We start from the raw sequence: 12,307 nt of genomic DNA, 5'->3' as shown, positions 1-12,307 counted from the left end.
AACTTTTCATGAAGAGTACTTTCAAGACAAGCATCAAAAGTCTTGCACAAGAGTTAACTCATAAAGCAATAGATTCAAAGTAAAGGCATCGAAGCAACATGATGTCTACGGGAGCTTCTATTCTTGTAGACAGTGTTGGGCCTCCAAGAGCAGAGGTTTGTAGAACAGCAGCAAGTTTCCCTTAAGTGGATCACCCAAGGTTTATCGAACTCAGGGAGGAAGAGGTCAAAGATATCCCTCTCATGCAACCCTGCAACCACAAAGCAAGAAGTCTCTTGTGTCCCCAACACACCTAATAGGTGCACTAGTTCGGCGAAGAGATAGTGAAATACAGGTGGTATAAATAAGCAGTAGCAACGACACCAGAAAAGTGCTTTGCCCAGGACAGTAAACAAGCGATAGTAACGCGAGCAGTAGTAACGCAGAGAAAACGAGAAACAAGCAGCGATAGCAGATATTTAGGAACAAGGCCTAGGGATTACACTTTCACTAGTGGACACTCTCAACATTGATCACATAACGAATAGATAAATGCATACTCTACACTTTTGTTGGATGATGAACACATTGCGTAGGATTACACGAACCCTCAATGCCGGAGTTAACAAGCTCCACAATAATGCTCATATTTTAGTAACCTTTAGTGTAAGATAGATCAAAAGACTAAACCAAGTACTAGCATAGCATGCACACTGTCACCTTCATGCATATGTAGGAGGAATAGATCACATCAATATTATCATAGCAATAGTTAACTTCGCAATCTACAAGAGATCATGATCATAGCATAAACCAAGTACTAACACGGTGCACACACTGTCACCGTTACACACGTGCAGGAGGAATAGAACTACTTTAATAACTTTGCTAGAGTAGCACATAGATAAATTGTGATACAAACACATTGCAATCATAAAGAGATATAAATAAGCACCTCACTATGCCATTCAACAGTGAATAAGTATTCTGTGAAATATAGCCTAAGAGACCCACACGGTGCACACACTCTGTCACCTTTACACACGTGGGACAAGGAGTCTCCGGAGATCACATAAGTAAAACTCACTTGACTAGCACAATGACATCTAGATTACAAGCATCATCATATGAATCTCAATCATGTAAGGCAGCTCATGAGATTATTGTATTGAAGCACATAGGAGAGAGATGAACCACATAGCTACCGGTACAGCCCCGAGCCTCGATGGAGAACTACTCCCCCCTCATGGGAGCAGCAGCGGTGATGAAGATGGCGGTGGAGATGGCAGCGGTGTCGATGGAGAAGCCTTCCGGGGGCACTTCCCCGCTCCGGCAGGGTGCCGGAACAGAGACTCCTGTCCCCAGATCTTGGCTTCGCGATGGCGGCGGCTCTGGAAGGTTTTCCGTATCGTGGTTTTTCGCATCAGGGGTTTCGCGACGGAGACTTTATATAGGCGAAGAGGCGGCGCAGGAGGGTCGAAGGGGTGCCCACACCATATGGCGGCGCGGCCAGGGCCTGGGCCGCGCCGGCCTATGGTCTGGGGGCCGGTGCCCCCCTCCGGTCCTTCCCGGTGTTCCGGATGCTTCCGGTGAAAATAGGAACCCGGGTCTTCGTTTCGTCCAATTCCGAGAATATTTCGTTACTAGGATTTCGAAACCAAAAACAGCAGAAAACGAGAACCGGCACTTCGGCATCTTGTTAATAGGTTAGTTCCATAAAATGCACGAATATGACATAAAGTGTGCATAAAACATGTAGGTATCATCAATAATATGGCATAGAACATAAGAAATTATCGATACGTCGGAGACGTATCAAGCATCCCCAAGCTTAGTTCTGCTCGTCCCGAGCGAGTAAAACGATAACAAAGATAATTTCTGAAGTGATATGCCATCATAACCTTGATCATACTATTTGTAAACATATGTAGTGAATGCAGCGATCAAAACAATGGTAATGACATGAGTAAACAAGTGAATCATAAAGCAAAGACTTTTCATGAATAGTACTTCAAGACAAGTATTAATAAGTCTTGCATAAGAGTTAACTCATAAAGCAATAAATCAAAGTAAAGGCATTGAAGCAACACAAAGGAAGATTAAGTTTCAGTGGTTGCTTTCAACTTGTAACATGTATATCTCATGGATAATTGTCAACATAGAGTAATATAACAAGTGCAATATGCAAGTATGTAGGAATCAATGCACAGTTCACACAAGTGTTTGCTTCTTGAGGTGGAGAGAGATAGGTGAACTGACTCAACATAAAAGTAAAAAGAATGGTCCTTCAAAGAAGAAAGCATCGATTGCTATATTTGTGCTAGAGCTTTTATTTTGAAAACATAAAGAGAGCATAAAAGTAAAATTTTGAGAGGTGTTTGTTGTTGTCAACGAATGGTAGTGGGTACTCTAACTACCTCATCAACCAGACTTTCAAGAGCGGCTCCCATGAAGGACGTTATCTCTACCGAGCAAGGTAGATCATCCCTCTTCTCTTTTGTTTACACATGTACTTTAGTTTAGTTTTTCTTTATTTATGGATGACACTCCTCCCAACCTTTTGCTTACACAAGCCATGGCTAACCGAATCCTCGGGTGCATTCCAACAATCACATACCATGAAGGAGTGTCTATTTGCAAAATTAAGTTGCTTACTGATGAATCGAGCAAAACATGTGAAGAGAATTATTAATGCAAGTTAATTAATCGGGGCTGGGAACCCCATTGCCAGCTCTTTTTGCAAAATTATTGGATAAGCGGATGTGCCACTAGTCCATTGTGAAAGTCCGTCGAAGTAAATGACAAGATCGAAAGATAAAACACCACATACTTCCTCATGAGCTATAAAACATTGACACAAATCGAGAGGTGATAAATTTTGAATTATTTAAAGGTAGCACTCAAGCAATTTACTTTGGAATGGCGGAGAAATACCATGTAGTAGGTAGGTATGGTGGACACAAATGGCATAGTAGTTGGCTCAAGGATTTTGGATGCATGAGAAGTATTCCCTCTCGATACAAGGTTTAGGCTAGCAAGGTTATTTGAAACAAACACAAGGATGAACGGTACAGACAAAACTCACATAAAAGACATATGGTAAACATTATAAGACTCTACACCGTCTTCCTTGTTGTTCAAAACTCAATACTAGATGTTATCTAGACTCTAGAGAAACCAAATATGCAAACCAAATTAGCAAGCTCTAAGTATTTCTTCATTAATGGGTACAAAGTATATGATGCAAGAGCTTAAACATGAGCACAACAATTTCCAAGTATCACATTACCCAAGACATTATAGCAAATTACTACATGTATCATTTTCCAATTCCAACCATATAACAAATTAACGAAGAAGAAACTTCGCCATGAAAATTAAAAAAGCTAAGAACACATGTGTTCATATGAACCAGTGGAGCGTGTCTCTCTCCCACACAAGCATTTATTCAAACAAAAACAAAAACAAAAGCACACAGACGCTCCAAGTAAAGTACATAAGATGTGGCCGAATAAAAATATAGTTTCAAGAGAAGGAACCTGATAATTTGTCGATGAAGAAGGGGATGCCTTGGGCATCCCCAAGCTTAGACGCTTGAGTCTTCTTAGAATATGCAGGGGTGAACCACCGGGGCATCCCCAAGCTTAGAGTTTTCACTCTCCTTGATCATAGTATATCATCCTCCTCTCTTGACCCTTGAAAACTTCCTCCACACCAAACTCGAAACAAACTCATTAGAGGGTTAGTGCATAATCAAAAACTCACATGTTCAGAGGTGACACAATCATTCTTAACACTTCGGACATTGCTCAAAGCTACTTGGAAGGTAATGGAACAAAGAAATCCACCCAACACAGCGAAAGAAGCAATGCGAAATAAAAGGCAGAATCTGTCAAAACAGAACAGTCCGTAAAGACGAATTTTAAAAGGGCACCAGACTTGCTCAAATGAAAATGCTCAAATTGAATGAAAGTTGCGTACATATCTGAGGATCACTCACGTAAATTGGCATAATTTTCTGAGTTACCTACAGAGAATTAGACCCAGATTCGTGACAGCAAAGAAATCTGGAACTGCGCAGTAATCCAAATCTAGTATTTACTTTACTATCAAAGACTTTACTTGGCACAACAAAACATAAAACTAAGATAAGGAGAGGTTTCTACAGTAGTAAACAACTTCCAAGTCACAAATATAAAACAAAATACTGTAGCAAAATAACACATGGGTTATCTCCCAAGAAGTTCTTTCTTTATAGCCATTAAGATGGGCTCAGCAGTTTTAATGATGCACTCGCAAGAAATAGTATTTGAAGCAAAAGAGAGCATCAAGAGGCAAATTCAAAGCACATTTAAGTCTAACATGCTTCCTATGAAGAGGCATCTTGTACACAAATGAATTCATGAAGAACAAAGTGACAAGCATAGGAAGATAAAACAAGTGTAGCTTCAAAAATTTCAGCACATAGAGAGGCATTTTAGTAACATGAAAATTTCTACAACCATATTTTCCTCTCTCATAATAATTTTCAGTAGCATCATGAGCAAACTCAACAATATAACTATCACATAAAGCATTCTTATCATGAGTCTCATGCGTAAAATTATTAATCTCCACATAAGCATAATCAATTTTATTAGTAATAGTGGGAGCAAATTCAACAAAGTAGCTATCATCATTATTCTCATCATCAAATATAGGAGGCATAGTATCGTCAAAGTAAATTTTCTCCTCAATGCTTGGGGGACTAAAAAGATCATGAAAACCAGCTTCCCCAAGCTTAGAACTTTCTATATCATTATTATCAACAATGGTGTTCAAAGCGTTCATACTAATATTACTACCAGCATGCAAATAAGATTCCATAGGTTTTTTAATTTTCGCATCAAACAATCCATGTTTTAAATTAGGAAATAGAATAAGAAGCTCATTGTTGTCCATTATGCCAAACTAGTGTAAACAAGAAACAAAAAGATGCAATTGCAGGATCTAAAGGAAATAGCTTCGAGCACACACACAACGGTAACAGAAAAGTACTTTACCTGAGACCGGAGTATGAGAGCCTTTTTACCTTTCCTCCCCGGCAACGGCGCCAGAAAAGTGCTTGGCGCGTAGTTGACGAGGGAGGAAAAGTGCTTAGTTGCCGGGCTTGCCAATGTGTGAGTGCCGTTTACCTTCCCTCCCCGGCAACGGCGCCAGAAAAGTGCTTGATGTCTACGGGAGCTTCTATTCTTGTAGACGGTGTTGGGCCTCCAAGAGCAGAGGTTTGTAGAACAGCAGACAAGTTTCCCTTAAGTGGATCACCCAAGGTTTATCGAACTCAGGGAGGAAGAGGTGAAAGATATCCCTCTCATGCAACCCTGCAACCACAAAGCAAGAAGTCTCTTGTGTCCCCAACACACCTAATAGGTGCACTAGTTCGGCGAAGAGATAGTGAAATACGAGGTGGTATAAATAAGCAGTAGCAACGGCACCGGAAAAGTGCTTTGCCCGGGACGATAAACAAGCAGTAGTAACGCAGCGAGTAGTAACGCGAGTAAAACAGGTAAACAAGCAGCGATAGCGATATTTAGGAACAAGGCCTAGGGATTACACTTTCACTAGTGGACACTCTCAACATTGATCACATAACAGAATAGATAAATGCATACTCTACACTTTTGTTGGATGATGAACACATTGCGTAGGATTACACGAACCCTCAATGCCGGAGTTAACAAGCTCCACAATAATGCTCATATTTTAGTAACCTTTAGTGTAAGATAGATCAAAAGACTAAACCAAGTACTAGCATAGCATGCACACTGTCACCTTCATGCATATGTAGGAGGAATAGATCACATCAATATTATCATAGCAATAGTTAACTTCGCAATCTACAAGAGATCATGATCATAGCATAAACCAAGTACTAACACGGTGCACACACTGTCACCGTTACACACGTGCAGGAGGAATAGAACTACTTTAATAACTTTGCTAGAGTAGCACATAGATAAATTGTGATACAAACACATTGCAATCATAAAAAGATATAAATAAGCACCTCACTATGCCATTCAACAGTGAATAAGTATTCTGTGAAATATAGCCTAAGAGACCCACACGGTGCACACACTGTCACCTTTACACACGTGGGACAAGGAGTCTCCGGAGATCACATAAGTAAAACTCACTTGACTAGCACAATGACATCTAGATTACAAGCATCATCATATGAATCTCAATCATGTAAGGCAGCTCATGAGATTATTGTATTGAAGCACATAGGAGAGAGATGAACCACATAGCTACCGGTACAGCCCCGAGCCTCGATGGAGAACTACTCCCCTCTCATGGGAGCAACGGCGGTGATGAAGATGGCGGTGGAGATGGCAGCGGTGTCGATGGAGAAGCCTTCCGGGGGCACTTCCCCGCTCCGGCGGGGTGCCGGAACAGAGACTCCTGTCCCCCAGATCTTGGCTTCGCGATGGCAGCGGCTCTGGAAGGTTTTCCGTATCGTGGTTTTTCGCATCAGGGGTTTCGCGATGGAGACTTTATATAGGCGAAGAGGCGGCGCAGGAGGGTCGAAGGGGTGCCCACACCATATGGCGGCGCGGCCAGGGCCTGGGCCGCGCCGGCCTATGGTCTGGGGGCCCAGTGCCCCCCCTCTGGTCCTTCCCGGGTGTTCTGGATGCTTCCGGTGAAAATAGGAACCGGGGTCTTCGTTTCGTCCAATTCCGAGAATATTTCGTTACTAGGATTTCTGAAACCAAAAACAGCAGAAAACAGGAACTGGCACTTCGGCATCTTGTTAATAGGTTAGTTCCAGAAAATGCACGAATATGACATAAAGTGTGCATAAAACATGTAGGTATTATCAATAATATGGCATAGAACATAAGAAATTATCGATACGTCGGAGACGTATCACAACACAAAGGAAGATATAAGTTTCATCAGTTGCCTTCAACTTTCAACATGCATATCTCATGGATAATTGTCAACACAAAGTAATATGATGAATGCAAATAAGCAAGTATGTAAGAATCAATGCACAGTTGACACAAGTGTTTGCTTCTAAGATGGAAGGAAGTAGGTAAACTGACTTAACATAAAGTAAAAGAATGGCCCTTCGCAGAGGGAAGCGAGGGATTAAATCATGTGCTAGAGCTTTTTAAGTTTTGAAATCATATAGAGAGCATAAAAGTAAAGTTTTGAGAGGTGTTTGTTGTTGTCAACGAATGGTAGTGGGCACTCTAACCCCCTTGCCAAACAGACTTTCAAAGAGCGGCTCCCATGAAGGACGTTATCTCTACCAGCAAGGTAGATCATCCCTCTTCTCTTTTGTTTACACATGTACTTTAGTTTTAGTTTTATGGTTGACACTCCTCCCAACCTTTTGCTTACACAAGCCATGGCTAACCGAATCCTCGGGTGCCTTCCAACATTCACATACCATGAAGGAGTGTCTATTTGCAAAATTAAGTTGCTTACTGATGAATCAGAGCAAAACATGTGAAGAGAATTATTAATGAAGGTTGATTAATTGGGGTTGGGAACCCCGCGCCAGCTCTTTTTGCAAAATTATTGGATAAGCGGATGAAGCCACTAGTCCATTGGTGAAAGCTGCCCAACAAGATTGAAAGATAAAACACCACATACTTCCTCATGAGCTATAAAACATTGACACAAATAGGAGATAATAAATTTTGAATTGTTTAAAGGTAGCACATGAAGTATTTATTTGGAATGGCAGAAAATACCACATAGTAGGTAGATATGGTAGACACAAATGGCATAGTGGTTGGCTCAAGGTTTTGGATGCACGAGAAGCATTTCCTCTCAGTACAAGGCTTTGGATAGCAAGGTTGTTTGAAGCAAACACAAGTATGAACCAGTACAGCAAAACTTACATAAGAACATATTGCAAGCATTATAATACTCTACACTGTCTTCCTTGTTTCTCAAACACTTTTACCATAAAATATCTAGACCTTAAGAGAGACCAATCATGCAAACCAATTTCAACAAGCTCTACAGTAGTTCTCCACTAATAGGTTTAAACTACATGAAAAAACTTAATCATGATCTACTTGAGAGCTCAAAACAATTGCCAAGTGTCAAATTATCCAAGACATGATGAGGCATTTTCTGTTTTCAACCAAATATAAATAAGTGCAATAGCTTCCAACTTTTATCATTGAACATTAAAAGTAAAACGAAGAACACGAGTGTTCATATGAAAAAGCGGAGCGTGTCTCTCTCCCACACAAGGATTGCTAGGATCCGAATTTATTCAAACATAAACAAAAATAAAACACACAGACGCTCCAAGTGAAGAACATAAGATGTGACCGAATAAAAATATAGTTTCAATAGAAGGAACCTGATAAGTTGATGAAGAAGGGGATGCCTTGGGCATCCCCAAGCTTAGACGCTTGAGTCTTCTTGAAATATGCAGGGATGAACCACGGGGGCATCCCCAAGCTTAGACTTTTCACTCTTCTTGATCATATATCATCCTCCTCTCTTGACCCTTGAAAACTTCTTTCACACCAAACTTCTCATAAACTTCATTAGAGGGGTTAGTACTCAAAAAACTTGAATCCACCTTGGTCCTGTAGTGACATATTGCAAGAACTCAATAAAACATTAGCTACAGCTCTCCACGTGTAGAAAGCCTTGCTTAAAGTCCGCAAGAGACAATGCAAAAAACAGAGACAGAATCTGCCAAAACAGAACAGCCAGTAAAGACGAATTTTAACGAGGTACTTACGTTGCTCAAATCAGAAAACTCAAAACTAACGAAAGTTGCGTACATATCTGAGGAACACGCACGTAAGTTGGCATAATTTTCTGAGTTACCTACAGAGAAAACAGCCCAGATTCGTGACAGATAGAAATTTGTTTCTGCGCAGAAATCCAAATCTAGTATCAACCTTCGATTAGAGGCTTCACTTGGCACAACATTGCAATAAAATAAAGATAAGGAGAGGTTGCTACAGTAGTAACAACTTCCAATACACAAATATAAAATAGAGGTACTGTAGCAAAATAAACACATGGGTTATCTCCCAAGAAGTTCTTTCTTTATAGCCATTAAGATGGGCTCAGCAATTTTGATGATGCACTCGCAAGAAATAAGAGTTGAAGCAAAAGAGAGCATCAAAAAGCAAATTCAAAACACATTTAAGTCTAACCCACTTCCTATGCATAGAAATCTTGTACACAAATAAATTCATGAAGAACAAAGTGACAAGCATAAGAAGGTAAAACAAGAGTAACTTCAAAATTTTAAGCATATAGAGAGGTGTTTTAGTACCATGCAAATTTCTACAACCATATTTTCCTCTCTCATAATAATTTTCAGTAGCTTCATGAACAAACTCAACAATATAACTATCACATAAAGCATGTTTCTCATGATCCATAAACACATAATTTTTATCAAGCTCAAACATAATAGGGTTAAAACTTTCAAACCCACTTTTATCAATAATATAACAGGATGGTTGATCAATCTCAAGAGATATGGGACTCATAGATAATGTCAAGAACTCTCCAATCCCATTTTCATTAGTAGTACAATTAATATTATCAAGTAACATAGGACCATCATCAAGAGCTTTATCATAAACATTTGCTACGCAAAATTCTTTAGTACCATGCATTTCGACATCGAGCACAAACAAAGCATTATCATAAGATTTATCAAAGTAGCATGGATTATCATAAATAACAGTAGCATAATTATTCTCACAAGTTTTACTCATAGGGAATATTTCAAGAGAATCCACAGGAACATAACATTCAACCTCTTTCGGTAAGCATGGAGGACAATCAAATAGTGTAAGAGATAAAGAGTTACTCTCATTAGAAGGTTGGCATGGGTAGCTAATCCATTCTTCCTCCTTTTGTTCATCACTCTCCTCTTCTTTTTCATCCAATGAGCTTTCGGGTTCATCAATTTCCTCCTCTTTTTCATCCAATGAGCTTTCGAGTTCATCAATCTCTTCTTCCACAGGTCCCCGCAAATTGTGAGTGCATTCTTGTGCATTAATGAGTCTCTCTTTATAATCAATGATATAAGGATTATCAATGTAACTTTCATTGCAAAAATTAAGGATAGAAGAGACATAATCTTTAAGGTCCTTACAAACAACACAAGTTTCATAATTTTTAGCTATGAAGGATTCTATCTCAGAGGCTCCCATAAATATGACAAATTGTTCTACCTCTTCAAACCCAAAATGAATATAGCTATTCCGATTATAGTTCTTAATTAAAAATTCCTCACTAAAGCCACATTGAAATTTAAGATGTTTAGTGTCCTGTTGAGAGCAACAGTTTATATCATGGCGTTTAAGCAAGATTTTAGCAATTGTATTCAATTTTTCTATCACAACACTCATCACTTTTCCCGCTCTTGATTCTCTATAATTATTATAATATTCTATAAGCTCCAAGTAGGTTGTAGGTTCTCCCATAATAGCAGTTTTTAATTTTTAGAATTTTCAAATTTTTATGGATTTTTGGGTATATGAGGAAAATAAAACAAGACAAAAAGAAACTAGACAAAAGTAAACTAAGAAAAATAAAACAAGACAGAAATAAACTAAGCACAAATAAACTAGACAAAAATAAACTAAAAAAAACAAAGTAAAATAAAATAGAGAGAGAGGTGGAGTGTACTCCCCAGGTGAACTTATGAGTAGAGCTATGCCTCCCCGGCAACGACGCCAGAAAACAGTCTTGATAACCCACAAGTATAGGGGATCGCAACAGTCTTCGAGGGAAGTAAAACCCAAATTTACTGATTCGACACAAGGGGAGGTAAAGAATACTTATAAGCCTTAACAACTGAGTTGTCAATTCAGCTCGCACTCGGAAAAGCACTAGTAACAGGGGTGATGTGAAAGTAGCGGTGATATGAGAGCAATAGTAATAGTAACACAGCAGCGAGTAGTAGCAATATGAGAGCAATGGCACCAGTAAAATAGTTGATACTACTTCCAATGACATGTAGAACGAGTATATGATGATGAAAGATGGACCGGGGTTCCCGACTATCTACACTAGTGGTAACTCTCCAATAACAAGTGTTGGGTGGACAAATTACAGTTGGGCAATTGATAGGATTGAAATAGTATTAAGACAGAACATCAAGATCATTAATCATGTAGGCATGTTTTCCATATATAGTCATACGTGCTCGCAATGAGAAACTTGTACAACATCTTTTGTCCTACCAGCCGGTGGCAGTCGAGCCTCTAGGGAATCTACTGGATATTAAGGCACTCCTTTTAATAGAGCACCGGAGCAAAGCATTAACACTCCGTGAAAACATGTGATCCTCATATCTAAGCCTTTCCCTCCAGCTTGTCCCACTTCTGTCACTTTGGGGCCTTTGGTTCCGGACATAGACATGTGCATACAACTTGTAGATACAATCTAAGCAATAAGTATAGAGCTTAAATCTAAGATCATGCCACTCGGGCCCTAGTGACAAGAATTAAGCATAACAAGATTGCAGCAACAATAACTTCATAAACTTTGTAGATAGACAATCATAATGTAACAATCCATCGGATCCCAACAAACACAACACCGATTACATCAGATGAATCTCAATCATGTAAGGCAGCTCATGAGATCATTGTATTGAAGTACATGGGGGAGAGAATACCAACTAGTGATGTCTACGGGAGCTTCTATTCTTGTAGACAGTGTTGGGCCTCCAAGAGCAGAGGTTTGTAGAACAGCAGCAAGTTTCCCTTAAGTGGATCCCCCAAGGTTTATCGATCTCAGGGAGGAAGAGGTCAAAGATATCTCTCTCATGCAACCCTGCAACCACAAAGCAAGAAGTCTCTTGTGTCCCCAACACACCTAATAGGTGCACTAGTTCGGCGAAGAGATAGTGAAATACAGGTGGTATGAATAAGTAGTAGCAACGGCACCGGAAAAGTGCTTTGCCCGGGACGAGTAAACAAGCAGTAGTAATGCAGCAAGTAGTAACGCGATAAAACAAGTAAACAAGCAGCGATAGCGATATTTAGGAACAAGGCCTAGGGATTAGACTTTCACTAGTGGATACTCTCAACTTTGATCACATAACAGAATAGATAAATGCATACTCTACACTCTTGTTGGATGATGAACACATTGCGTAGGATTACACGAACCCTCAATGCCGGAGTTAACAAGCTCCACAATTCAATGTTCATATTTAAATAACCTTAGAGTGCAAGAAAGATCAATAAGACTAAACCAAGTACTAACACAGCATGCACACTGTCACCTTCACGCTATGTAGGAGGAATAGATCACATCAATACTATCATAATGA

At 39.7% G+C, this 12,307-nt stretch overlaps 1 protein-coding gene across 1 annotated transcript in view; it reads left to right on the top strand.

Moving 5' to 3' along the window:
- The window catches only part of LOC124671956 (pentatricopeptide repeat-containing protein At1g09900-like), a 34,453-nt gene that overhangs the window by 6,400 nt on the left and 15,746 nt on the right, over nt 1-12,307 (top strand). The window lies entirely within an intron of this gene.

This window comes from Lolium rigidum, chromosome 7 (assembly GCF_022539505.1).
Source record: "Lolium rigidum isolate FL_2022 chromosome 7, APGP_CSIRO_Lrig_0.1, whole genome shotgun sequence".
In the NCBI taxonomy this organism is placed as follows: Eukaryota; Viridiplantae; Streptophyta; class Magnoliopsida; order Poales; family Poaceae; genus Lolium; species Lolium rigidum.
Note: the sequence above shows the minus strand (reverse complement) of the source record. Positions and strands in the feature narration are given on the sequence as shown.